The sequence below is a fragment of the Lepidochelys kempii genome, chromosome 1 (assembly GCF_965140265.1).
Source record: "Lepidochelys kempii isolate rLepKem1 chromosome 1, rLepKem1.hap2, whole genome shotgun sequence".
Classification (NCBI taxonomy): domain Eukaryota; kingdom Metazoa; phylum Chordata; order Testudines; family Cheloniidae; genus Lepidochelys; species Lepidochelys kempii.
Genome location: NC_133256.1, coordinates 124323957 through 124351464, shown reverse-complemented (window position 1 = coordinate 124351464; position 27508 = coordinate 124323957). Strand labels below are relative to the sequence as shown.

The window sequence follows — 27508 nt, the reverse complement described above, 5'->3', positions numbered from 1 at the left end:
CCCCATGGACTTGTGCACATCCAGCTTTTCTAAATAGTCCCTAACCACCTCTTTCTCCACAGAGGGCTGGTCATCTATTCCCCATGTTGTGATACCCAGCGCAGCAGTCTGGGAGCTGACCTTGTTAGTGAAGACAGAGGCAAAAAAAGCATTGAGTACATTAGCTTTTTCCACATCCTCTGTCACTAGGTTGCCTCCCTCATTCGTTAAGGGGCCCACACTTTCCTTGGCTTTCTTCTTGTTGCCAACATACCTGAAAAAACCCTTCTTGTTACTCTTAACATCTCTCGCTTGCTGCAGCTCCAGGTGCGATTTGGCCCTCCTGATTTCATTCCTACATGCCCGAGCAATATTTTTATACTCTTCCCTGGTCATATGTCCAACCTTCCACTTCTTGTAAGCTTCTTTTTTATGTTTAAGATCCGCTAGGATTTCACCGTTAAGCCAAGCTGGTCGCCTGCCATATTTACTATTCTTTCGACACATCGGGATGGTTTGTCCCTGTAACCTCAACAGGGATTCCTTGAAATACAGCCAGCTCTCCTGGACTCCTTTCCCCTTCATGTTAGTCCCCCAGGGGATCCTACCCATCCGTTCCCTGAGGGAGTCAAAGTCTGCTTTCCTGAAGTCCAGGGTCCGTATCCTGCTGCTTACCTTTCTTCCCTGTGTCAGGATCCTGAACTCAACCAACTCATGGTCACTGCCTCCCAGATTCCCATCCACTTTTGCTTCCCCTACTAATTCTTCTCGGTTTGTGAGCAGCAGGTCAAGAAAAGCTCCCCCTCTAGTTGGCTCCTCTAGCACTTGCACCAGGAAATCATCCCCTACGCTTTCCAAAAACTTCCTGGATTGTCTATGCACCGCTGTATTGCTCTACCAGTGGATATCAGGAAAATTAAAGTCACCCATGAGAACCAGGGCGTGCGATTTAGTAGCTTCTGCGAGCTGCCGGAAGAAAGCCTCATCCACCTCATCCCCCTGGTCCGGTGGTCTATAGCAGACTCCCACCACTACATCACTCTTGTTGCTCACACTTCTAAACTTAATCCAGAGACACTCAGGTTTTTCTGCAGTTTCGTACCGGAGCTCTGAGCAGTCATACTGCCCCCTTACATACAGTGCTACTCCCCCACCTTTTCTGCCCTGCCTGTCCTTCCTGAACAGTTTATAACCATCCATGACAGTACTCCAGTCATGTGAGTTATCCCATCAAGTCTCTGTTATTCCAATCACATCATAATTCCTTGACATCACCAGGACCTCCAGTTCTCGCTGCTTGTTTCCAAGGCTTTGTGCATTCATATATAAGCACTTGAGATAACCTGCTGATCGCCCCTCATTCTCAGTATGAGGCAGGAGCCCTCCCCTCACAGACATTCCTGCCTGTGCTTCCTCCCGGTATCCCGCTTTCCCACTTACCTCAGGGCTTTGGTCTCCTTCCCCCGGTGAACCTAGTTTAAAGCCCTCCTCACTAGGTTAGCCAGCCTGCTCGCAAAGATGCTCTTCCTTCTCTTCGTAAGGTGGAGCCCGTCTCTGCCTAGCACTCCTCCTTCATGGAACACCATCCCATGGTCAAAGAATCCAAAGCCTTCTCTCCGACACCACCTGCGTAGCCATTCGTTGACTTCCATGATTCGACGGTCCCTACCCAGGCCTTTTCCTTCCACGGGGAGGATGGACGAGCACACCACCTGCGCCTCAAACTCCTTTATTCTTCTTCCCAGAGCCACGTAGTCTGCAGTGATCCGCTCAAGGTCATTCTTGGCAGTATCATTGGTGCCCACGTGGAGAAGCAGGAAGGGGTAGCGGTCTGAGGGCTTGATGAGTCTCGGCAGTCTCTCCGTCACATCGCAAATCTTAGCCCCCGGCAAGCAGCAGACTTCTCGGTTTTCCCGGTCAGGGCGGCAGATAGATGACTCAGTCCCCCGGAGTAGAGAGTCCCCGACCACCGCCACCCGCCTCCTTCTCTTGGGAGTGATGGTCGTGGAACCCCCCATCTCAGGACAGTGCATCTCATGCCTTCCAACCAGCGGAGTCTCCTTCTGCTTTCTCCCCCCAGACATATCATCTGGTCCACTCTCCGCAATGGTACCTGTGGAGAGAACATGAAAGCGGTTAGTTACCTGTGTCCGCATTGCTGGAAACCGGACATTCCCCCTTCTTCTTCTGGAGGTCACATGTTGCCAAGCTTCTTCACTGGCCTCTTGGCTCCGCTGTGCAACCTGCTCTAAATCTTTAGAGCTTTGTGCCAGTAGAAGCATATCCTGACTTTTGTCCAGAAAATCCTCTGTTTCTCGTATGCAACGCAGGGTCGTTATCTGTTGCTCCAGACCTTCAATCTTCTCTTCCAATATGGAGACCAGCAAGATACTAAGTCTCTCTGTGCCTCAGTTCCCTGTCTGCAAAATGGGGATAGTAGTACTTCTCTATCTCAGGAGGGTGTTGTGAAGATGAATATATTAAAGATTGTAAGGTGCTCAGCTACTTTTGTAATAGGGAGAGTGCCTTAGTTATATATTTGTTTTGTGCTGTTCACTTTTTATTGTTTTGTCTTTTTACCAAGTACATTATAAAGTCCCTTGATGCCTCAGTTTTCCCATCTGTAAAATGGGATAGTGATGCTTACCTGCTTTGTAAAAGGATTTGAGATCTGCTGATGAAAAGTACTGTGTAAGAGTGAGGATTTATTATTACTATTGATTAAGTGCCTCAAATGTATAGTTATTGTGAATGCATATGTGCTCTCAATATATATTTTTATAGTGTACAACAAAAAATCTCAGCTGTACACTATTTGGGGGCACTCCAAAATGGAGCCCCCTAATTGGAGATATACAGTGTCTGATTTTCATGGTGCTGAGTACCACAGCTTCTAGTGACTTTGATTGGAATTGTGTGTTCTCAATTCCTCTGACAAATCAATTAAGCATCCAAAATTAGAGGCAACATTAAACATTTGACTTATATGTCTGTAACTTCAGGTGCAAAGCTCTATAAAGACTAGTGAAGTACTTCTGTGTAGTAGTGGTCGGACATGTGACCATTATAGAAAACATTCTGGACCAGGCTGTGCCTTAATTCTACATGGATGCACAGGGCAGGACAGGGCACAAGAAGGCTCTTACCCCTCCTCAGATCCTTGCTTAGAAGGAGAGCACACAGTAGGTATGTCTACACTGCAATTAGACACCTGTGACTGGCCTGTCCAGCTGACTCAGACTCACGGGATTCAGACTCAGGGGCTCTTTAATTGTGGTGTAGATGTTATGGCTTGGATTGAAGCCTGGGCTCTAGGACCCTGTGAGGTGGGAAGGTCCCAGCGCATGGGCTCCAGTCTGAGCCCAAATGTCTACACTGCAATTAACAGCCCCACAGCCTGAACCCTGCAAGCCTGAGCCAGGTGGCACAGGCCATACACAGGTGTCTAATTGCAGTGTAGACATACCCCCTAGAGTCCTTGTTCTCAGAACGCAAAGCCCCAGCCAGGCTCGGGCTTCTGCTGTTTATAGCCTCTTCAGAGGGAGCAGCTAAAGGTGGGACTATGCTCCACAATGACCAGCAGAGCTGTCTGGGTACAGACTATATCCTGTCCGAGAGAGACTCAGCAGCCACACTCCCAGGAGTGTTCAAAGCTATTATGTTTGCTTGAGGTACAATACATCCTGGAGACCTAGCTGACAGCATGCATTTTCACACACACACACACACCCCCAATGTGGTCTGATGGCAATAGGCCACAATCAGTTCCTCTCTGTTTCCTTTGTGCTGATTGCACCTTCCATCCAGATGTCTCTTAGCACCCATTTCTTTTAGAAGGTTGTTGTTTCTTTTTAGAACCCTAATGTTTCCTCTTCATCTCATCAAAACAGTGTATTGTTACAGGGCAAATATATGGATCAGAATTTTTGTTTCACGTGCTCTTAAAAATAATAACCTGGCTGGGCTACAGCTATCAATAGGCAAAATTTTGCTTTGAGATCCACACAGCAGCTCTTATTGCTCACATGCTGCTCTTCCAAGGGAACAGCAATATATGTTGTAAGGGAACATTTTGAAGCCCATTATCCACTACACTTACATGGCATGCAAATTCCACTTGTATTGCAAACAATGAATACTTAGAATGTGACTCCCCATACATGGCTTCCAGTGTGTATTCTGAGTACAGGTGAGTTTTCCTTATATACTGACATTGGGACCAAAACTAATTAATTCTTCCCCTTAAGTATCTCAGATCAGTAGTTTATCTCTTGCTGTCTCTTATAGCAATGCTGATTTTTCTGCTGATTTTCCTTTTATGGAATTATATAATCATTTTAAACAAGCCACTACAGACTCAGGGCCCTCTTTCTTCTGCTTCTACAAATTTATTTCCTTTTGTTTCTTGAGAGGAAGAGTCTTTAATGAGCTAGAACAAACGTAATTTAAAAAAAAAACAATGCCAGACACTTATGCAGGAAGAAAAATGCTTACCATTCAAATAAGCCCACACAGAGGTATATGACAAGCTGTCAAAAAGTTAAGGGTACCCCTCTGTTTTTGAGAAGAGTGAATATGATCAAATTAAAACTGAAGACGTATTTGGAGCTTCAACCAAAGGTAGGAAATAGAGGCTACTCAGTTTCACCCACCAGTGAAAATTATCCAAAACGAGAATGATGATTCACAGAATGGTTGTATCAGTATTGGCTCTCTGCAGGGACAGTACAAATGCTGTTCCATCTCTAGGGCCCGCCAGTACACATATTTTAAATAATCAAATTTGAGCCCTGTCTTTTTTTTTTTTTTTACTGACCAAAACTCTCCAGTCTGAAGCATGTGCAACAACCAATGACATGGAGTAATTTTCATGAAAAGCATCCTCTAAGCACTGTACTTACTAACAGAAAACATCAGAATGGAACTGAGCACAAAGAATAAAATCAGAAACAGAGAAATAGATCACACTTTCACAAGAAGTGACACAGTGAGACCCCAGTGATAACATGAACTCTGTGGGGGAGAGGGGCTTCTGCACCCCTGGGGTGCTCATTGTAGGATTTGCCTATACAAAAACTTGGCAACTGATAGGCTGCTTGTGTGCTGGGACCACCACCTGACCAATATGGTCTCATTGTTTCCTTGTCCTCCCCCATCTGTCTGTATCCATCTGTTGTCTCTTGTTTTATAGCCAGATTATAAATTCTTGAGGACAGTGGCTGTCTTTTTTGTTCAGTGTTTGTATAGTGCCTACCACAACTGGGTCCTGGTCCATGACTAGAGTTCCTAGATGCTACCATAATAAAAATAATATCTAATGAGTCAGATTCATTTGTTGCTAGCTGCATATATCTATCGTTTATCTATAAATCATCTATCATTTGAACGAATGTCATTGTAACTAGTTCTGCTTCTTAGAGAGATTAACTGGGTTCTGCATAGCAGACATGTTGTGGTATTTCCTGCTGTTCAAATTAACAAGTGTGATGGGCAAAGTAAAGTGGCTTTTGCATCTGATTGGCCTGTTCTACCGCAAGCTGACTGCTGCATGGAACCTTTCCTAGCCAGTTCTACAGAAACTCCATGCTGAAGTCAATAGAGAGAGAAGAGCCATTACTAATATCTTTCTAAAAGATGTGCTGTCGCTCATCCAGAAGTTACGGCTCAAAGCAGAAATTACTGCATGAAATTCTATGGGCTACATCATACTAGAGGTCAGGCTAGATCATAAAGGTTCCTTCTGGCCTTCAACTATGAATCTATAATGCTCTGACCTCTCCCTGCACATCACTAAATCCTGTTCTTTGTTATTAAAATGCTGTTTTTACAAGACAGCAGGAAGTACTTGATCTTTGCTTGAATACAAATGCCATCTCTTAGCCGCTTTTACAGGAGGAATCGCTATCAGCATAGCTCAGTTTAATCTGCTATTTTGACACTTGGTCACTCTAGGCAAAGGTGTGTGGTATATAGGTAGGCTAAGAAACAAACAACTTCTGTAGCTCTTCCGTGAAGTTAAAATTAGCAATTGCTGGAACAGGACTTCCTGCAAAGATGAATAATGAAAATGGGGTGGAGGGGAAGTTAGACAAACCGTCTCTCTTTTGATGTTTTTCTGGGGTTTCTCTGGCATGGTCTACTTTTTTTAAAAATGCACTAGTTTAACTGTCGGCCAGCAATGCAAGCCCCTAATACAGACACACTTAAGCAAAGCTAAACAAGTACTTCAACCAACTTAAACCAGTGTAGCTTGCATCGGTAAATTACCAATTTAACCAAATTGATTTAAGCCAGGTTTAAACTGGTTTAAGTGTATCTACATTAGAGGATTCTATCAGTTTAACTAAATCGATTTAGTTAGTTTGTTACAATTTTTCTAATATAGGCAAACCCTCTGGCTTAACCAAACAGAGAAATGGGTAAATATTAGCTTCCCATGTCACCCCTCACTTCATTGAAATCCCTCCTGAAACCCACTTCTTCTACAACCTTTAACCCATATCAATATAACTCTAGCACCACACCATACAATAGTCTTAAAAAGTTATCCTTAGAGCCAGTCAAAAGCCAAAATTTTCTTCCACAACAAATTCCAAAATTCTGGGAGGGAAAAAAAAAGTTTCAAAACAAAAATAGAATTATCAAAACTTCCAAGGAAGGGAAAAATCTGGGGAAAAAAAGGGGGGAGGGGTTAGAAATAATAGAAATGTTTCGTTTTGAAACCTGGCAGCCCAAGCTCTGAGGCCTCCTGCTTCAGATGTGGCTCCTTGAGTTTTCAGGCTCCCAGCTCTGTCGTAGGGAGCTGGGAAGTCCCCAGAGCTTTTAGCTTGAGCTGGGGTTCTCAAGGATTCTGTTTCCTGCTGCAGAACAAGGAGTGAACTGCTCTGCTCCCCCTTCAGGCTTCTCCTCCAGCTTGTGCATGCCCAGCACTTGTGGTGGGGTGGAGAGGCACAGGCCCAGAGCAGCTGCTTAATCCCTTCCTCTGCTGTGTGGGGTTTCTACCCTCTATGACAGAAGGCAAAAGGCACATCCCTGACACAAAGGCCGCCCCCCTGGCCAAATTTCAAGTCCGTACTCCAGAGCATGGGGGTGCTAGAGTTCTCAAAGAATAAGTTGCCAGAGAGAATTTAACATGAGGAAAACAGTGTATTTTTCCCTAGCCTGATTCTCAGAAATTGCTGAATTGTTTTGACTGAAATTAAAACACACACACTACAAACCCAAATAAAATAATCAGCCTGAGGCAGACACCCAATATGGAAAACTGCAGTCCAATTGGTTAAAATTTGGCAAAGTTATACCCTACAGAAAACAGCATGTCATAATGGGAAATGTCAAGCAATCTGAATAACATGTGGTATATATAAATTCACACATGCAGATAATCTCTTGTTCATGCAGACTTCCTGTCTGACCTTGGGCAAATCACACAATCTCCCAGTGCCTCCGTTCATCTGTTCAACAGAGAAAATACTTTCCTACTTAACAGGGGAGTTGTGAAGATAAAATCCATTAATGATTGTGATATGTGTTATCATAAAGAAAGGCATAGAAGTGCCTATAAAGATATTCAAATCACCAAAAAGAAGATAACACATTATGGCACAGTGCTCATGGGGATACCAATCTCTCTCCAGACCAACCCCTGCTGTGTAGGAGTTGGTGAAAATGTTATAGGCTATCTATAGCTTCCATCAACTTTCTCATGACTATTGGAATTACTATTCTTTGACAATCAATACTACTGACTTTTACAGTAACAGCATCTAGAAAAAGAAGAGATTTATGTGCTGGCAGTAAGAGGGGTGAGTGAATCTAGAAACGTTACACAGTTTGGAGATCTGAAGTGGAACATGAGTTCATTCTTGCATGCTCAGTTTGAGGTTGTAGAGTTCAGGGATCTTTTGGGACAGATGTATTAAAGTGTGGTGGTTTGTTTACCATGTCAGCTGATTGCACCTTACAATGTATGGCAGACTTGAACATGACTGGTTTAAATGAGATTGAATTTCTTCCCCAATTGTATCCACTAGCTCCGTTTGAGTCTGGACAGGTTCTTTACCAGCCCTTGTTGTCAGTAAGATTATTTAGGCTGGTTTGTGGAAAGGTAAAGAGCATATAGGAAACACAAAACAGACCAATGTGAAATGAGTTTCAGACAAAATTAAAATATTTGACATTTATGCCGATCCTTTCATTATAGAGGATTCAAAAACACATTACAAAGCATATACATACACTCTAAAGAGGAGATTTCCAAAGGTACAAATAAAGGTGCCTAACTCCTACTAGTAATACCTAGCTCTCATATAGCACTTTTTCATCAGTAGATCTCAAAATGCTCTACCAAGGAGGTCAGTATCATTAGTCTCATTTTACAGATGGGGGAACTTAGGCACGGGAGATGAAATGACAGATCTAAGGTCTCCCAGCAGGCCAGTGATTAAAGTGGGATTAGAACCCAGATCTCCTGAGTTAAATCAAGTGTGCTAACCACCAAGACACAATGCAGACAATCAGAGGGCAGCAGACAACTTGTACACAGACTGCCACACAACCATGGGGGTATGGGACATAAACGAAACCCCTTATCTCATAAAAGGATGGCATCATTAGGGCAAGATTATGATTTATGGGCACTGTCCTGCATTAGGGACAGAGTGATGGCTCCAGTGCCTCTGCAGTAGCTCCTGGAGGAATTGTACCCCACAACAATGCCCAGATCTGTGTGTCACACAAATGGAGCACACGTTGCCCCATCCGTTAAGAGAAAACAGTGAAGCAAACCAGTGTCATAATTAGAGCTAGTTAGAAATATTCCACTGGAACGTTTTTCCAGGAGAAAATGTTGTTTGATTGAAATCAAAATTTTCTGAGGGTATGTGTCAATTTTGGCAAAGTTTTGTTTTTAAAAAATCAAAGCCAGATGTCCCACTTTGAGGTTATTGGCGCAGCAGATTTCGAGTTTTCATTTTGAAATGACATTTTGGTCATTTGAAAAATATATATATTATAAAGTAAAAATTAGAACAAAATCAGTTTTATCAAAACAAAATATTCTGATTGAAACAAAGCCACTTGTTAGAACATTCTGTTTTGTAGAAAAAATTGAAATGTTTTGGTTTTGTTCTGATTTGAATGAAAAAAAATCAAAATCTTGGCATATTTTGAAGAATAGACATTCCGTTCTCCAACCAGCTCTACATATAACAAGCACAATATTTAGCGCTCCACTTCCCTAGTTGTTGTCAGTTGCTATTGCTTTGTATGTGCTGTCGTAAAAATGAGTCTTGAGGAAGGATTTGAAGGAAAAGAGGGTAGCAACTTTGCAAATTTTTCATGGAGTTTTTCACTGCACAAAAAGGCCAGTTTAGGAGAATGATAGAAACATATCTGAACTCAGAAAGATATTTCAAAAGCAGAAATATGTGGTTCCTTTTCTGACTTGACTACACCCAGTACACTAAAAACCTATTCAGAGTTTACAGGTTTCATACAAGATAAAAAAGAATGGAAGAATCTCGGTATTACAAAATCCACAACGGGGAAAGATATTCACAATGAATCAAGCATTTGTCATACACCGTGAATATTTGCCAGGGCTACTATTGGCATCCCAATGCACCATAAAGTAATGAATAAATTTAGATTAGAAAGAGGATTTTTCATTTTATGTCTGGGGAGGAAACAATGTTTATCCTTTTAGGACATATTATTGAGTTGTTGTGATCTATGTGTCAAAAAGTCAAAAGTATGAAGAAGGAAGTAGGTGTTGCAATTCAGTGTGCACGTTTACTATTGAACCACTTGCAGAAAATTTGTGGTCAGTCAGACTGCACAGCTTCAGATTATCGGATGTGGATGAGGAATCAGGTAAGATATATAAATCTTTTGGACATAAGTCACTTGAAGAAGGAGTTCCTACTAGAGTCAAACAGCTGAGTTGCAGCAATATATTGTAACAGTTCACATTATTGCTTTGTTATGTGCTTTATTTTTAACTATGCAAGGCTAAATCTTGGGGTTTGTGCCCAGTTTTTACTCAGTCCTTGATCAGGCAAACTGCCCTCAAAGTCAATGGAAGTTTGCTTGAGTAAACACTTAGTAAGGATGTTGGACCTTCGCATTTGGTCCATTGAATTTAAGGGAGTTGTTTTTACTCTTCTAATATAATTCTTGTAAATGCACATGCTTGATTTTACAGTGAGTATTGTAACATGGGCATAAGTACTCACAGTATTTCAAGTGATAGCGCATTATGATTCTGTTGGATGTCTAAGGTTTTTTAGTTAACTTTACAGATCAGAGGGTCTATTTTGCTGTATAAGTCTGCAAATAATTCCCATTTGTTCTGAGTTATGTGCATGCATGAAAGGTAGGATTTATGCTAAAAAAAAAGCACAACCTTTGGTTCTTTTCTATTTCTAACTGAACAAATCATTGTGGAAACATGATTTCACACACCAGTTAATTACAAAATACACGTTATTTCTGAGAAATGTACATAGCTCTGCTGCAATATTACCCCATTATGTATTTCCATGCTTTGATTGGTCAGTATTAATTTATTAATAATTATTTTACAGTGCCCAAAAGTCACATAAATCCTTTATATATGTATATATTTAGATACACATTGTTTTAAAAGACCTGAGGTAAAATTAAAAAAAAAAACCTTATATTACTTAGGTGCTTAAGTCACTTAAACACTTTAAAAAAATACCCCTAGTCCCTCTCCAAAGGGCTTCTGACCTAAAATTTAGACAAGATACAAATGATAGGAACAAACAATAGGGTGAGGACCAGGACCTACAAAAGAAGGTCAAACAGTTACTTAGATTTGTTATGTGTTATGTCGTTGTGGGTTTGCTCTATATACTCACAGATGTATACTTTTGCTTTAACTGTTTACACACTAAGGTATTTTAAAATATTTTTATTTTGTGTGAGGTGGACCGGTGGGAACCGTTACAATGAGGAATTGAGCTGGTAGGAGGGAGAGAAGGTGGGGTAAATATGTTATGAAAATAACAGATTTTTAAGTTCTCTGGCAATTTTGAAAAATCCAAAAAAGTTTGTTTTTTAATGTTTTAAAATATTTTATATACAATTAAAGAAAACTTTGAAATGAAAATTCATTACATTTCTTTTCAAAAACATCAAAACAAAACATTTTAGAGGGTCTTTTTTATTTGATTTTTTTTCAAAACAAACTGATGAAATTGACGCAAATTCGTGAAAATGTTTCTCTTGGCTTTCCAGCCTCTTTGGAGCTTTGTCAGGGAGTTTGAGCAGTTCTGTTTGTTGGCCTACCTCAGAAAACCCAGTGATGCAAAGCTTATTAGAATCTGAGAAAGTATAACACTAGGGCCTGATCCTTTTCTCACTGACTGATGGGAAAAATCCTATTGACTGGATTGGGGGCAATATCAGACAGCTCATTTCTGATCGGCATTGGGTCACTTCTCCCTGTTCCTTTAGAAAGTAATGTCTTTTTCTGTTAAAAAAGTTAGTTTTAAAAACAAGTTAGTTTTAGGGCATATTGTATGACTTTGAATTTAATCATTTTTAAAGATACAGAGGAAAATACTTTATTTTCTTTCGGCCTACTGTGGTTTACTCTAAATTAGGACATAATTCCCCATGCAGGGAAAACAGCGCAGAAAAAAGGCCAGAAAACAGATTCATGCACTATCTGGTCTGCAGAAGAAATTAATTTATAACAGTTTCTCACCCTATAGAATCATGTATTCTACTTAAGTATAATTGACAACCTCTATCTGATGTATGCAGTATAGCTGTAGCCGTGTCAGTTGCAGAATATGAAAGAGACAAGGTGGGTGAGGTAATATAATCTATTGGACCAACTTCTGCTGGTGAGAGAGAGAGACAAGCTTTCTAGCTACACAGAGCTCTTCTTCCTGTCTGGAAAGGAACTCCCTGCCTCACAGCAAAATGCAAGGAAGAACAGATTGTTTAGCACAAGCAGTTAGCACATATTGTAAGGAACTATTCAAGATAGAGTGAGCAGTTAATACTTCTGCAGTCACAGGACAAAAAGAGAGGGTTAGAGGGTTACAGATTGTTGCAATAATAAGCCATAGATCCAGAGTCTCAGTTCAATCCATGATTTGGTGGTGTATTACAACAATCTGTAACCCACTAACCTTGAATGGTCCCTTACAGCAGTGGTTCTCAAAGCTGGTCCGCTGCTTGTTCAGGGAAAGCCCCTGGTGGGCTGGACCGGTGTGTTTACCTGCCATGTCTGCAGGTTCGGCCAATCGCGGCTCCCACTAGCCACAGTTCGCCGCTCCAGGCCAATGTGGGCTGCGGGAAGGGCGGCCAGAACATCCCTTGGCCTGCACCACTTCCCGCAGCCCCCATTGCCCTGGAGCAGTGAACCGCGGCCAGTGGGAGCCGCAATCGGCTGAACCTGCAGGTAAACAAACCAGCCCGGCATGCAAGGGGCTTTTCCTGAACAAGCGGCAGACCGGCTTTGAAAACCACTGCCTTACAGTATGTGCCAACTACTGCCGCTAAACAATCAGTTCTACCTTGCATTTTGCTGTGGTGCTGGGCGTTCCTTTCCCAGACCTGAGGGAGAGCTCTATGCGGCACGAAAGCTTCTCTCTTTCACCAACAGAAGTTGGTCCAATAAAAATTTTATTAAAGCTAATGTTAAAAAAATTATATAATACATAGGTTGGGAAAAGAGTGTCTCTACATCTGGGTATAGTGCTTAGATTATCTACAAATACAAAGTTAGATTTTTAAAAGTCATATGACACACAGAGTACATAATCAGCAATAACCCAAATTTAGGTGAACAGATTTCACAATACAGTTTAGATATTAGAATCCGAATACTCGGGTACATCACTCATGAAAAGTTGTACAGAGATTTGTTTGGTTTGGTTGTGGAAAGCAAAATATATCAATGGGTGGAGATTGTCCCTCAGGGCACGTCTTTGCTGGCAACGATGAAGCGCTGCTGCGGCTTGTGGCTTGGGTAGTCGCGGCAGCAGTCCTGGGGGAGAGGTCTCCCAGCATTCTAAAAAAACCCACCTCCACGAGGGGCGTAGCTACCAGCACTGGGAGTGCGGCTCCCAGCACTGGTGCGCTGACTACACTGGCACGTTACAGCACTGAAACTTGCAGCGCTCGGGGTGTGTTTTTTCACACCCCTGTGGGAGAGAGCTGCAGCGCTGTAAAGTGCCAGTGTAGACAAGCCCTTAGTAATTGAGGATTAGGTTGGTTGTCCATTTAGAAAGTACAATCCATGAGGAAAATATTCGTTACTTTCCTCACTGCGCTTCTCATCTGCACTCCAGCTCATCCCTCTGGTATTGCCAATGTCCAGTGATGTCTTGAATAAACACGAGCCTTGGTGGCAGTCAACTTTTCCAGTGTGAATTGAGTATAAAATGCGACCATCCGATTCAGGAGCAATTTACACTCATTTTGCAATTCTTTCACTCAGATGTAAATGACTATTCACAGCAATGGGGAATCTAGCCCCAACTCTTTCAGGAAATCCCGAAGAGCTTGCAGTAGCTTTCTCCACATGGTACATTGGGTTGTGCAGAGTTCCTTGATTCCTACTGAATCCCTGGAAACCCCTTCCTTGACAAACAAGGGGGGAAAGTGTGTTTGAGTGTGATGTTGAGCAGAACAGAAATAATGTGCATGCTGACTCCAAAATGGGTTGTTATGCAGCTCACTTGGAGTCTAGATTTCACTTTAACCCCAATCCTAGTTGTGTTATTGCTAACGGGTGACTGAAGTCAGGGAATGAAACATACTAGGTTACATGTCCCAGGTCAAAGGGCAGGACTGAGGCCCCAGGGTGGGTGACCGGAATCTATCTGAATCATGCCTGTTTTGTTTTTAAAATGAAAAAAGGTTTCACTTCAGTGAAGAAGTCACTATGAGACACAGCAAAAACAACAGGGAGCCCTTGTGGCACCTGAGAGACGAACCCATGTATTTGGGCCTCAGCTTTCGTGGGCTAGAACCCACTTCATCAGAGGCATGGAGTGGAAAATCCAGTAGCAGCTATATATACACACATAGCGCATGAAAAGATGGGAGTTGCCTTAGCAAGTGGGTGGGAGTAGGGGGTCAGTCTAACGAGACAGTTCAATTAACAGAACAACAAGGGAGGAAAAAATCATTTCTGTAGTGGTAATGAGGGTGGTCCATTTCAAACAGTTGACAAGAAGGTGTGAGTAACAGTAGGGGGAGATTAGTATGGGGAAATTAGTTTTTATAATGACCCGAAATGCCTTTTCCATTGCTGAACTTGGCAGGACAGACATACTGATACTTTGCATCATCAAAACCACAGAAGTGGAGATTTTCATAAGATAAAGAAGAGGAACAGCAGCTGAAATTAATTTAGAAATGGACAGGTTGTAATGACATATATTAATGATATTACCTATTTTCATTTATTTCAGAGACTCTCATACACTCTGGAGATATTGCTATCCAGATGGAATGCATTCATGGTTCTGATAAAAGCAGTTCATCGTGAAGTTTGTTCCTATAACGGCACAGTTATACCAACATAAATGTTATTTTATAGTATTATGATTACATCTGCAGTTAGGCATGGCATCCTAATATCCTGTATGCTTTGTTCAGTGTGCTGGATAGCTTTATAACCCATTAGAGATACTGCATTGTGCTGATAAACTTTGTGTAGCTTATTTAGAGATTAAAATGTCTCTGCAGGTAACTTTAGGGGAAGAATTCTAGACATTCAGGCTATGTCATCAGTGCAAAAAAAGGTGTGTTTTTACCTAGGTAGTTAACTCCTAGCTATCTCGCTGTAAAATCCCAGTGGATACAAGGCACTGTAGTTTTTATCTCAGTGTAACTAGTCGAAGTCAACCCCTAGTGGGAGGTATAGGGTTGACCTCAACTAGCTACATCTAGGTAAAAACTATCAGTGCCTTATGCCACACAACCTAGGTAGAGCTCTCCTTAGCTGGATACTCATCGGGGTTCTATGTTTGAGTCCCAGTACACAAGACCCATGTGCTCTAAGTAGGCTATAGCCCTGTCTCTCTCCCCTTGGCCTGTCTGGCACAATTTCTAGGCATAGGCTCCCTGTCTGTTACTCCTTTGTGGAAATGGGACCCCAGGGCCAGTGCTGACACCCAGACTCCCCAGTAGCTTAATCACACCCTTTTCCAGAGCTCTAATCTTATGGGTGCTCTGGGTTTACAGTTCACCTCTTTAGGGACACTTGATAGTGGAAGCACATAACAGACACAAGGGTTTGGTAAGGGCTCCTCCAAACCAGTCACTTTTTACATTGGTTAGCACAAGAAATACACCGATCCAGGTAAAACAATAACACCTGTATGCATTTCCCTGCCTCATTTTCTTTACTGCTCTTGAGCATTCTTGGGGTTGAAGTCAGAGTCCTCTAAGTGTTCCAGGATCCCACCTCCTGCACGTGATTTCTGCACATGAAAGTATGCCCTTCTGTTACTCTCTCCTGCCTTCCTGCCCATGGCTTCTCCTCTGGAACATGCAGTCTTTCTGGTCACTTCTCCCTGTATTTCTAGCTCTAAAATAGCTGGTGACAGAGGCTTTCTTTTATAACCGCCAGACCTCTTTGTCAGGTGACTTACAGATCAGCCCCAGCAGGCGATCAGAGTCCCGTACCAAATAATTTCTTGCTTAATTACCATCCCCCAATAGTTCAGACTTGAAAAACCTGGTTTGCCCTGGGCAGTAGCCATCTCTTTATCCAAGGGGGCTCCATTTGAATGGACATTCATCAAAATGTAACAACCCTATACTGTTAGTTCTGTGCCAGGTGAAAGAATTTTTCCTGGCCCCTCCTGTGGGTTTTATCTCAATACGGAGACAAAAGACAGCAGAGAAGGTAACCAAGCCTCATATTCAAAATGGAATTTGTAGTCAGACACAGACACATTTCCAGAGTACCCAGGACCACCCTGATTTCCTAAATTGTAAATAAATTCCCCAAATCATCACACCTTGTCTCCACTCAGATTTTATGTTGAGAAACCACACCTCTTTGTCAGTGAAGACAAAGCCTCAACTGTGGGTTGAAGAGGAGGGGTTTGACTCATACCACAGTATGGAAGTGAATGGACCTGATTTTCCATCACCTCGCATCTTACCCAGTTATTTACATCTTACATAGGGGGTGTAAATGCTACCATTGTGCTGTAGTGATGTGTGAAAGACTTGTCTATACTAGAAAAGTTGAACTGATTTAACAAAATTGATTTCAAATTGATCTAGTTAAACTGTTGCAAACCTCTAATGTGAGACATACTTAAACCTGTTTAATCATTAATGAAATGGTTCAACACAAGCCAAACTAGTTTAGGGGTGGCTGTGGTAGGGGCTGGCACCAGTTTAAATTGCTCAATTTTAAATATTTTAGATGACTAGTTGAAGTCCATCTACAGCTGGCCTGATTATGACCAAGATAGAACTAAAGCTTATTTAGTTGAGCCAGGCATTCAGATCAGGCTCTGTGCTGGTGTAATAGCTTTGCTATGATCTGTTTTTAGCCTTCTCTTCCCTTATTTCTTCCTCCCTGTTTGAAGGAAAGATATTCTCTTACAGTCAATGGTCTATTTGATAAGCAATAATTGAGAAGTCTATTTGCTTTATCTGATGGTTGCTATTCGTTAAGACGTAGGGACATTTTTACTGAGCTCCGTGGTGACTGGTTTTGCCTGACTGCTAATTACTGAAGAAATTTGGTTGCAGTATTAAAACCTAATATCTTTAAACATCCTAAAACTAAATATATAAAATGCACCTGTCATAAGAGGTGTCTAGGCACATGGACATATCTTTAAAATGATACTCGATTTTTTTTTTTTGCCGATATTCTTGCCTGATTGTAATACAAAGCTTCTCGCACATCAGATTAGGGGAAGGAGAAAAGAACCCTCTGTTGCCTAGGAGAACTGACATCCTCCCTCTGGCTAGTGCTGCCCCCAGCAGATGGGCAACTGCTTTGTACAACAGATCCTACGTTAAGCACACTGCATTCAGTCATTCAAAGAGTCACAATGGCATAGGTAGTAGGGTCAGTATCCCAGGAAAACAGTCACCGTCATTTTACAGAGACAGAAAAAACCAGAGCATGTGGTCATTAGCACCAGCTGGGAATCCAGAAGCATCTGGGGGTGAAAATCACTCTCACCTTGAGACCTTCGTCTATAAAGGGTGAAGGACTGAAGAATGGGAGAGACAACACCCGCAACGTAACTTCAAGATGTTTCCACCAACCTATCTGCAGCCCCCCCTCTCTTATCAGGAGTAAGAAGTGTGTTATTAAAATGTAGCGTTAATCCCTAGCTCCACATTTACATGGTGGGAAGCTTTAAACAATGGGGGGCTTTTATTTGAAGAAAAAGCGTTGCTTTTTTAATTTTTATTCCCTGCTAGTTGGCCCTACTTCCACACCTCAAACCACTCATGCTGTCGATGTAGGAGAGGATCCTTTCAGGACAGGAAGTGGGAGGGAACAATCCTGCTGATGGGGATACCAAGAGGATTTTCCACCTCCTTTTAAGAGGGGGTTCCAGGCCCTGGAGGTAGCTGACAAGGTGGTGGAGAGGAGGAGATGAATCTGTTTTGGGGGGGCAGGTAGTGCAATGAAGAGATGGGGGGAGGATGTTCTTGTAATAAAGGGTATTTTGCAATAAACTTGTTCCCCCTTTTCACTATCTTACGCAGGCAATGTACACAGAGAAAAGAAATTTCCTAACTCCTTGATGTCAGAGTCAGGTGGTACAAAGCAGAACCACCACTCTCTGCTCTTGCCAACAAGGAACACATGGCAAAGGGAGACAGATTATACTCTTTGCCCTGCATTTCCCCACATGCAGTGAGCAATGTTCCTCCTAATTTTTCCCATGCATGTGTGGAATGAATTTTCTTATGTACACCAATATGGAGATGATGTGTGGCAAGGGTGGGGCTGAGAGGTTCGGAGTGTGGGAGGGGGCTCAGGGCTGGGGCAGAAGGTTGGGGTGCCAGGGGGTAAGGGCCTTGGCTGGGGGTGCAGGCTCTGGGGCAGGGCCAGGGATCAGGGTTTCTGGGTGTGGGAGGGGGCTCAGGGTTGTGACAGAGGGTTGGGGTGGGGCCAGGGATCAGGGGTTTGGAGTGCTGGCTGCCCTAGGGCTTCAGCAGGGAGAGAGGACTGCCCCCAGCCTTCTCTCCACACAGCAGCACCTGGGCTGGGGATGGCGTGGAGGTGCCTCTCCCTGCTGCAGCAATTCTGGGCCGGGCTGGGGGAGAGACATCTCTCCACACCACAGCAGCTCTGGACCTGGCTGGCACCAGGGGAGAGGTGCTTCTCCCCACCGCAGCCCTGAGCACCTGTGCAGCCCTTGATAGGCTTGGTAGGGAACTGAGGCAGTGAGTTAAGGTTTGAACATAGGATCAGCATAAAATCATGGACATTAAATACCAAAAGCCCCATCACGTGTGGGTCTAGCCTGTTTCCTAGGGTTATTCCATGGCTGTTCCTTACAGTGTATTTTCTAGTGCTTTGTTATTGACCCATTTTAGTAAACCCATGGGTAGGGTTATGACTATTTTTCTATTGAAAGCCCAATTTTGACCAGAGTGTTGCACCCAGCAGGTTCCCCACTGTCCAACTGTTGGCACAGTTCACACAGCAAAGGCATAATCGCTAAATAGGATTCCCTTCCCAGCCCCTGCAAAGGTTAACTGAAAACAAATGCCTCGGGGTTCCAGCAGGCACCACTCCACTAGTCCTGTGAGTCCAAAGCAGATTCAGCATAGTCTCTCATTCATGACGCTACCAGCCCTGGGCAGAAATCTTCTCAATTCACGCTGATATGTTTTTCCCTGGATCCTATATCCCCAAACACTTTCTTTTAAAGGTCTCTTTCTACAGGAGACTGGATTGTCAGCACCAACCTGTAGGCCTGATAGATTGTACACTTCCTGCATTGCAGGGTAGGTTTTTTAGCTCACATATAAGGAAACCCAGTAATCCTTTATTGATCTTTCTAGAGGCAGGGTACATACACCTCATCATAGGCACTTCCTACCCTTGATCCACCCATCTTCTAAAAACCAAACCTTGTTTTCTGTCTAATCTCCATCTAACCAGAGATTAGGTACACAAGTTGTTTTGGAAGACCTAAAAGTTACTCAGTCTGAGGTTTTTAACATAACACTTCAAAAATGGCTTGGTCTGGAAACTCGACATTTGTTTCATCCCATTGTCCTTGAGGAGAATTAATGCTTTTTGAGTATTTGTAAGAAGGTTGGTTGATATTAATTTTAGGACTATTCACTATGAAAATATTGAACTTTGAAAACTTTATCAGGTCCCAGCAGAGCTTACATACTTTGGAGGTTTTAAGATTTCATTTAGCCCAGGGGTTCACGAACCTCATTGCACTGCGACCCCCTTCTGACAACAAAAATTACAACACGACCCCAAGATGGGGGACCGAAGCCTGAGCCCGCCCAAGCCCCTGCACCCCAAGCAGGAGGCCAAAGCCCAAGGGCTTCAGCCCCAGGAAGGGGGCCTGTCACCTGAGCCCTGCCACTTAGGGCTGAAGCACTCAGGCTTCTGCTTGAGCCCCGGGCAGTGGGGTTCGGGCTTCGGCCCTGGGCCGCAGCAAGTCTAAGTCAGCCCTAACGAACCTATTAAAATGGGGTCACGATCCACTTTGGGGTCTCGACCCACAGTTTGAGAATGGCCGATTTAGCCCTTTTCATTGCCCAGATATCCTTGAAAGTCATCACTAGGATAGAAAGTACCTCACAAATATTCCCCCCCCCCCCAAAAAAAAGATGCCTACGTGTTGAGAATCCTCCCCAACATTCCACAGCTTACCTTTGTCCTGCTCCCAAGAGCTGCTGGGTTCCCTAGCCACTGGCAGCTTCTCATAAACACACCCTTCATCTGGACAGAAATGCAGGTGGGCTCTAACTGCCCAGGGCGGAGAGACATTGGGCATCAGACATCTTGGGAAAGGTGAGCAAGAGTGAAAATGAAGAAAGGGAGGCTGAGTGCTCAGGATAAACTGGTAGAGTGACCAGACAAGGGGGAAGAGACTGGAAGGAAAAGGAACGGAGATGAGATTCTTTTCAATTAATCATGGCCCAAAAAGGAAACTAGCAGTGGAGGTGCGGCGATATTATCAAATGGCAGAGTTCATGCCCCATCTCCCTCTCCTTCCCATTCATGACCCAGCTGGTGTAAACTTTTCTGTCCGACATGCAACTATCCCCCTCATCCTCTAGCAAACCTTGTAATCCTTTCATTGCCAAAACACATCCACCCACTGTTCCAACCGGTGTAACCCATTCAATACACACAATACTTGGAGTGCAAACAACACTTCCATCTCAGCACTGAGGGCAAGTGAGCAAGTGCGAGAGCTATTCAAGGGATTTTAAAGCTATGAAAGGGTTAACACAGAAAGACATATTAATGATATCCAAAGCCCTTCTTGAAAACTGGTACAATGCTCCAAAGGGAAACACAGCAAAAGAGAAACTGGAGGATGCACCCTGCAGAGCTGGTTTTCGCCTTTCTTCTGCCTTTACTACAAAAAGAACAGAAGAAGGATTATATCAGGAGAGGTTTTGGCTTGTTATGGGTTTTCTTTGCAACCAGAAGAAGCTAGAAGTATTTGCCAGGTATACTATATTTACATTTATAGCACCACCTGGTATTAGAAATGCAGCATTGCAGCTACCCATTGATAAGAATGGAAAAATCACCAAACACTAATTTGGTTGTTTTAATTTTTGCATGATGGCATTTCCTAAATTTGAGTGTTTGACTTTGCAAACTTAATGTTCTTTTAGCACAATTTTTAATGTAATTTTGTATATAATGGACTCCTGACCTCTTTCTTTTCTCTTCTGCTGATTTTAAACAAGTTAGTTGGTGGCCCACAATTCTGTGCTACCTCTGTAGAGTGACATTCTCCCAAGAAGGTTTCATATAAAACATGCACCACCTCAGTGCACTCACTCTGCATCCAGTGTAACTGCTTGAGGATCTGCCATCTTATTACTTACTATGTTTTTAATGTCTGATTCTGCTGAGTAAAGTTTCTCCTCCATGATAAATAGAATTGGTTTAATACACCAGTGCTTTTCTCCATGGATTTAAGCCCAACGGAACGGCATAAAGAGAAAGTATTGCTTATGCTCGTGATTCATTTATGGCAAGTTTAGTGATATTTGGTGTTCTTAAAGGTCCAGTTCCTGGAGTCAAACGATTTTTCAGAGAATTCCAACTCTCATTTTTTAGTTTCTAGCTCCCATAGTTGTGGAGGAATAGTTGAAACTATGAACCCTAATGGCTGAAAACCCATAAGGCAAGTAAAAACACAACATGTATTATTTAAAAAAATCTCATGACTTTTAAGCTAATCTTAGGATTTTTACATCTATCTCAGAATTGCTGAGTGTTTGAGGTTGGCAATGCTATCTTCAGCTAACTGTGCTCAGTAAAAATGCTGCAGAATGATTCTACCTTGTCACCATCTTATTGCCCCCATGCCCTAGTCTTCCTGAAATACAAGCTGCTACAGGCAACAGTACTTCAGGCCCATATTTTAAATCTGCTCTAACATGTGCACCGTGTAGCTCAAATGCTGTTTCGCCATGTGACCACTCTCATTTGAGCTTGGCAAACTGATGTGGGGTAATCTGAGTGCAGTGAAGTGTTGCAGTGAAGACAAGCCCTCAGAGACACACCTCTGAACACTTCCAAGTAAAATTCCCCCTTGTCCCTTGGAGCAGTAGTAAATCTGCTGCTTTGATATGCCTAGACTGTGGCCAATGGTAGAGGAGAGGCATGTGTGTGGAGACAAGACTCTGCCCATTATCACACATCCCCATCCCCTTGTTCAGGTGGGTAACCGCATTTACTCAAAGTCCAGGTAGGCGAGGTAGGGGCTTAAGGAACAGACTCTCTCGCTCCCAACAAGAGCGTTTAGTCCAAGTCACAGTCTCGCCACTCTTAACCTCTGTGTGCATCATTTTCTCCGAATGGGATAATATCACAGCAGTGTTATGAGGCTCTATTTGCATTAGTCATTGTACAGAGCTTGAGAGAAGTGAGGGGAGGGAATGCCAGTCGCAGTTCCCTGAGTCACCTTACTGATTTTGCTCTAAAGAAAAGCTGCAGGGGGGCAGCTTTAATTTATGCAGGCTTGGAAGGATTAGATTTGTATTGGTAAATGTCAGTAAACATCAATTTCACTGTACACACACAAACCAAAGAAAAATATTTCCTTCAATAATAATTAACATTTACAGACAGAATAAGAAAAATGTCATGTGAGAACTTAATAGAGTCAAACTCCAGTGATTTAGACTTCTGAATTAGGCTGGTCACAAATGAACTAGCAAATGAATGGTAAAAACAGGTATGATTTGTTGATTGAGCTATATTATTTTGTATATTTTGACACACGTAAACAATTTGTGTTTTAATGGTTTATACAGCTTTAACATTTTGAATCTGAAAGTCTACTGCCATTCAATAGTTGTCTGACACCCCTTCCCTTCATAATTTCATGCAACTGTGAAAATTTAAATCAATAAAAACAGAAAAAAATGCTTAAAAATAAACTTGTTTGATATACCTAGTTTTAAATTTATGCCTGGTATTATCCATCAAAATTATTTTAAAAATAGAATTCTGCCAGGCATAAATTTATGCCAGCAAAGAAAGCAACACAAAGTAAACTAAGCAGATCTGAGGATCCACCCCATTAATGTTTGTGACGTGCTCAGACACTGTGGTTATTGGAACCACACAAGTAACTAGATAGAGCTACTATGTATTTACCGTCAGTATACTAGAAATGTGGCAATTCTAGCTCTGCTAATCCAGAAACATCCAGTGGTCTCACTTTATTTCTCAACAAATAATGAAGAGAATAGTACTATAAGGAGGTGGCATATTATTAAATCTTCCTTACTTGTACACTTATCCCACAGAACCTTTGCTAATATATTATGAAGAATTAAAACTGAACTACACTTGTCAACATAAGAACGGCCATACTGGGTCAGACCAAAGGTCCATCTAGCCATAGGCACTGTCTCCGTGGGTGCTCCAGGGCTGGAGCACCCATGGGGAAAAATTGGTGGGTGCTCTGCACCCACTGGCAGCCAAGCTCCCGGCCCTGCCCCTCCGCCCCAGCTCACTTCTGCCTCCTCCCCTGAGTGCACTGCGTCCCTGCTTCTCCTCCCAGTGCTTGCCACCACAAAACAGCCGTTTTGCAGCGTAACAAGCTGTGGGAAGCGGGGGGGGAAAGTGGGAATGTGGCACACTCAGGGGAGGAGGTGGGGAAGAGGTGGGGCCAGGGCGGGGATTTGGGGAAGGAGTCCAATAGGGGCAGGGAGGGGGCGGAGTTGGGGCAGGGACTTTGAGGAAGGAGTTGGAATGGGGGCAGGGCAGGGGTGGAGTCGGGACGGGGTCAGGTGGGGTCGAGCACCCACTGGCGCCAAGAGAAGTTGGCGCCTATGCATCTAGCCCAGTGTCCTGTCTTCTGACAGTGGCCAGTGCCAGGTGCCCCAGAGGGAATCAACAGAACATGTAATCATCAAGTGATCCATCCCCTGTCACTCCTTCCCAGCTTCTGGCAAACAGGGGCTAGGGGCACCACATAAGTGAACAAGGTACATTCGATGATGTATTAGCCTTCGTTTTTTAAAATTCATGTTTGTTAAAATGATTGTTCACAAACCCTTAATGCCAGGTAGTGAGGTCCTAACTTTTTGTGATTAGTGGGGAGGGGAAATTACTGGTTTCGAAAAAATGATATAAAACAAACGTGATTTTTTGTATGTCATTGTGTCTGTATATTGATTCATATGCTATTTAATTTAGTAGAAACCAGTACAGCGAGTTAAAAGCTGACTTTTTCATGAATTCCACTTTGGAAGGAAATGGTAAGATGTATGTGCTGTAGTTTTTAACTTTTGATTTATTTTTCTAAAGTCAGAAGTTCCTGCCCAGCTTGTTGCATTATAATAAGGGTGAAACGGTCACATCCCCTCCACATCCTGTGTGGGCTTAGGGTTACCACCTGTCTGGGTTTTACCCAGACAGTCCAGTTTTTGGCTTCTGTGCTAGGTGTCCAGTTTTCAACCGGAAAGTCTGGGCAAAAAGGGGACCTGGCAATCCTAACTGGCACCCAAAGCAAAAGTCTGGTTACCATGGGTCCGGGGGAGGCATCAGGTTATTAACCCACACCAGCCTCTGCTCAGCCGGGGCCACCTCCTACCTTCAGGCAGGCTCCTTGAGACACTAGCGAGTAACGGGGGGTGGGAGGGAAAGCAGCGAGCGACGGGGGCACAGTTTTTGAGGGGGGAAAACAGAGCAGGGGTGGGGCCTTGGGGAAAGAGGCAGAAAAGGGGGAAAGACCTGCGGGAAGAGCCAGAAAAGGGATGGGGCCTCGAGGGAAGAGGTGGAGCAGGGATGGGGCCTGGGGGGGGAAGAAGCAAGGCAGGGGACAGGGCTTCGGGGGTCTAGTTACCAGCAATTAGAAAGGTGGCAACTCTATGTGGGCTACCTATATCACAGCTATCCACAACACTCACTCCTGTGCTGGTGCATGGGGAATGCGCAGACGGGCAGGAATTCTGCCCTCCCAATGTTCTGGCCAGCACAGCGAGCTAGCATGAAGGGGAAAGTAATCTGTGCCAGGTACAGGGCTGGTGCAAATGATTCCCCACCCTGGGAAGAGGGGAAACCATGAACCAGCTTATTCATCTCTGAGTCACAGTACGGTCTCTGGTCTGTTCCTGGCTAATACAACTATTCAGAGAACACAGGAACTTCCATACTGGATCAGACCTAAGGACCATCTAGTCCAGCAACCTGCTGCAGACAGTGGTTACTACTAGATGCCTCAGAGGAAGGTGTCAGAACCCCACAGAAGACAGATGTGGAGTAATCTGCTCCCCACATAGGTCTTATGCTGGTATCTAATAGTTATTGACTGGTTTAAGCCCTAAAGCACAAGGCTTAATACCCCTTTCAAAATTTGTGTTGACATTAAGTGTGATAACTCTGAATATTTGTATACTACATAAATGTCCGAACCCTTTTGGAATCTTGTGTGAAAAAGGATTCCTTGCACTGGCTCACAATTTCCCACCTTTTAATTTCACTGTCTCCTGAGGGCTCGTGGCCCTCACTGCTTTGGGCTTCTTCAAACTACGGTAGTAGTTAATATTAGGAAAGAAGACAGAATTGAAGGCTGCCTAACCAGCGTAGCATTGAGAAAGATACAATGTTATACAACGCTGTGGTTAATTCAGGAGACATTTCAGCAATGTAACAAGGGAAAATATGAAATACATTTGATGTGGGTGTACTTAGAAAAATACTCCAGGCGAGGTGTAAAATACTTAAGAATATGAGGAAATTCAGGAGCCTCCCCACCTACATACAAACATATGAACATCATGATTGCCGAGGTTATCACTTTTAGAAATACCATTCCAAAGGTACCCCTGATAACGACAGAGCGGTTAACTAAAACACTGATAGGCTGACTTCAGTGGCATCAATTTAGGAAGCAGCACTTCCTAGACTAAATCAAAAGTGCAGAATCCTCTCTTGACTTGGGGCTCTGTGAATAAATGCATTTATTACTCATTATTATTAATAATATTTGGCTCCCAGTATTTTTTCATTCCGTCCCACTTTCATTCAATATTGTCTCAGTCACTTGTATTCACTAAGCACCAAGACCCTGCATGTGATGCACTGCACATAATTTGGTTGGTGTCAATCAACAAAACAGATTTGTAGTATTGAGCCTTGTTGTTCCTCCATCAATGTGCTTTGTTCTGTTCTACTTCAATCCATGCCATTTGGAAGAAGAACGGGACCCAAAAAGAACCAAGGGGAAAATCCTCATCTGATGTAAACTGTCAAAGCTTCAATGACTTCACCTGAGCTATAATAATATACACTAGCGGAGGATCTTTTCCCAAATCCTTTGACATTCATGTGCTCACTCATTCATGCATTTTAGTAAGAATATATTAAGCACTATAATTTCCAGTCAGTCTGTTCTCAGATTCCAAAATATCAAGAGTTCTATATACAAGACCTGTTCCTGCTTCCACTGACTTTAGTAGGAGCAGAATTAGTCATTAATCATATTGTCATTTGAACGCTGAAGCCTGGCCTACAACATTTGAGGATAATTGCATAGGAGTCACGTGACAATTGCAACAGCCTTTAGAAAATGTTAATTTCTCAAAACTCTATATTTACTAAAAAGATATCTGAGATCCAGTTTAATATTGTTATTGCAGAAATCAGCAGATGGTGCTGTTACACAACCTCACAAATTATTTTATATAACATTGGAGCATGGTTCAGCCTTGGAAGAAATGTTTTTATTGTGTTACTTAGTGATGTAGTTTCTTCATGCGGGATCTGTGGTGAATGGCAGGGAAATTTTCTTTCTCCCTTAATCTCACTAATCAGGGTCAATTCTTGAGGCACAGTTGCTTCCTGGAAACAAGGAATTGGTTTTTGTTCTGAGATTCCTAAAAGAGGGGATTACCCGCATGCTGTTTATCCACCTCTATTCCAAGACAGGTGTAGCTAGTGTTAAATAAATAAGCTGCACTAAGAATATATTCAGCCTGTATGTCCCTGACTTGTTTTCCAACAGGAAGTTGACCTACAAGACTGTAGAACAGAGGTGGGCAGACCTTGGCCCACGGGCCACATCCGGCCCATGGGACCATCCTGTCCGGCCCCTGAGCTCCTGGCCTGAGAGGCTAGCCCATGGCCCCTCTCCTTCTGTCTCCCCTCCCCGACAGCCACACCGCAGTGCGGGCAGTGGGGCTGTGAGCTCCTGCCGCTCTGAGCGGCATGGTAAGGGGGGCGGCGACGGTGGTGCACTCGTGCGGGGCGGTGCAGGGGTTGGGTAGGAAGTCCCGGGGGGCAGTCAGGGGACAGGGACCAGGGAGCGGTTGGATGGGGCGGAGGTTCTGGGATGGTCAGGGGTCAGGGAACAGGGGGGTTTGGATAGGGCATGGGACTCCCAGGGGACCTGTCAGGGGGTGGGGGTATGGATAGGTCGGGGCAGTCAGGGGACAGGGAACAGAGAGGGTTGGATGGAGGTGGGATCCCGGGGCTGGGGCCGGCAAGGGACAAGGAGCAGGGGGGATTGGATGGGTCAGGAGTTCTGAGGGGGACAGTCAGGAGGTGGGAAGTGGGAGGGGGCAAATAGGGGATGGGGGCCAGGTTGTTTGGGGGGTACAGCCTTCCCTACCTGGCCCTCCATACAGTTTCACACCCTGATGTGGCCCTCGTGTCAAAATGTTTGCCCATCTCTTCTCTAGAATCTGTTACCACTAGGCAGAGGGGCTACAGAGGGGCCTGACCCTGTAAGGTGCTGAGCACTTTCAAATCCTTTGACTTCAATATGAGTTGAGGATTCATACCACTTCTCAGGATCATGCCCTCATTCATGTT

The 27508-nt window shown here is 43.5% G+C and overlaps 1 protein-coding gene across 2 annotated transcripts in view; it reads left to right on the top strand.

The window, feature by feature from the left end:
* Positions 1-27508, top strand: part of LOC140905109 (P2Y purinoceptor 8-like) — a 50743-nt gene that overhangs the window by 17664 nt on the left and 5571 nt on the right. Inside the window, exon 1 of one of the 2 annotated variants that reach the window (XM_073327780.1) lies at positions 9283-9852. The exons of the other annotated variant lie outside the window; for it this stretch is intronic. The gene's annotated coding sequence lies outside the window, so the exon portion shown is untranslated. Of the gene's footprint in view, positions 1-9282; positions 9853-27508 lie in introns of those variants that run through there. 2 annotated transcript variants of the gene reach the window in all.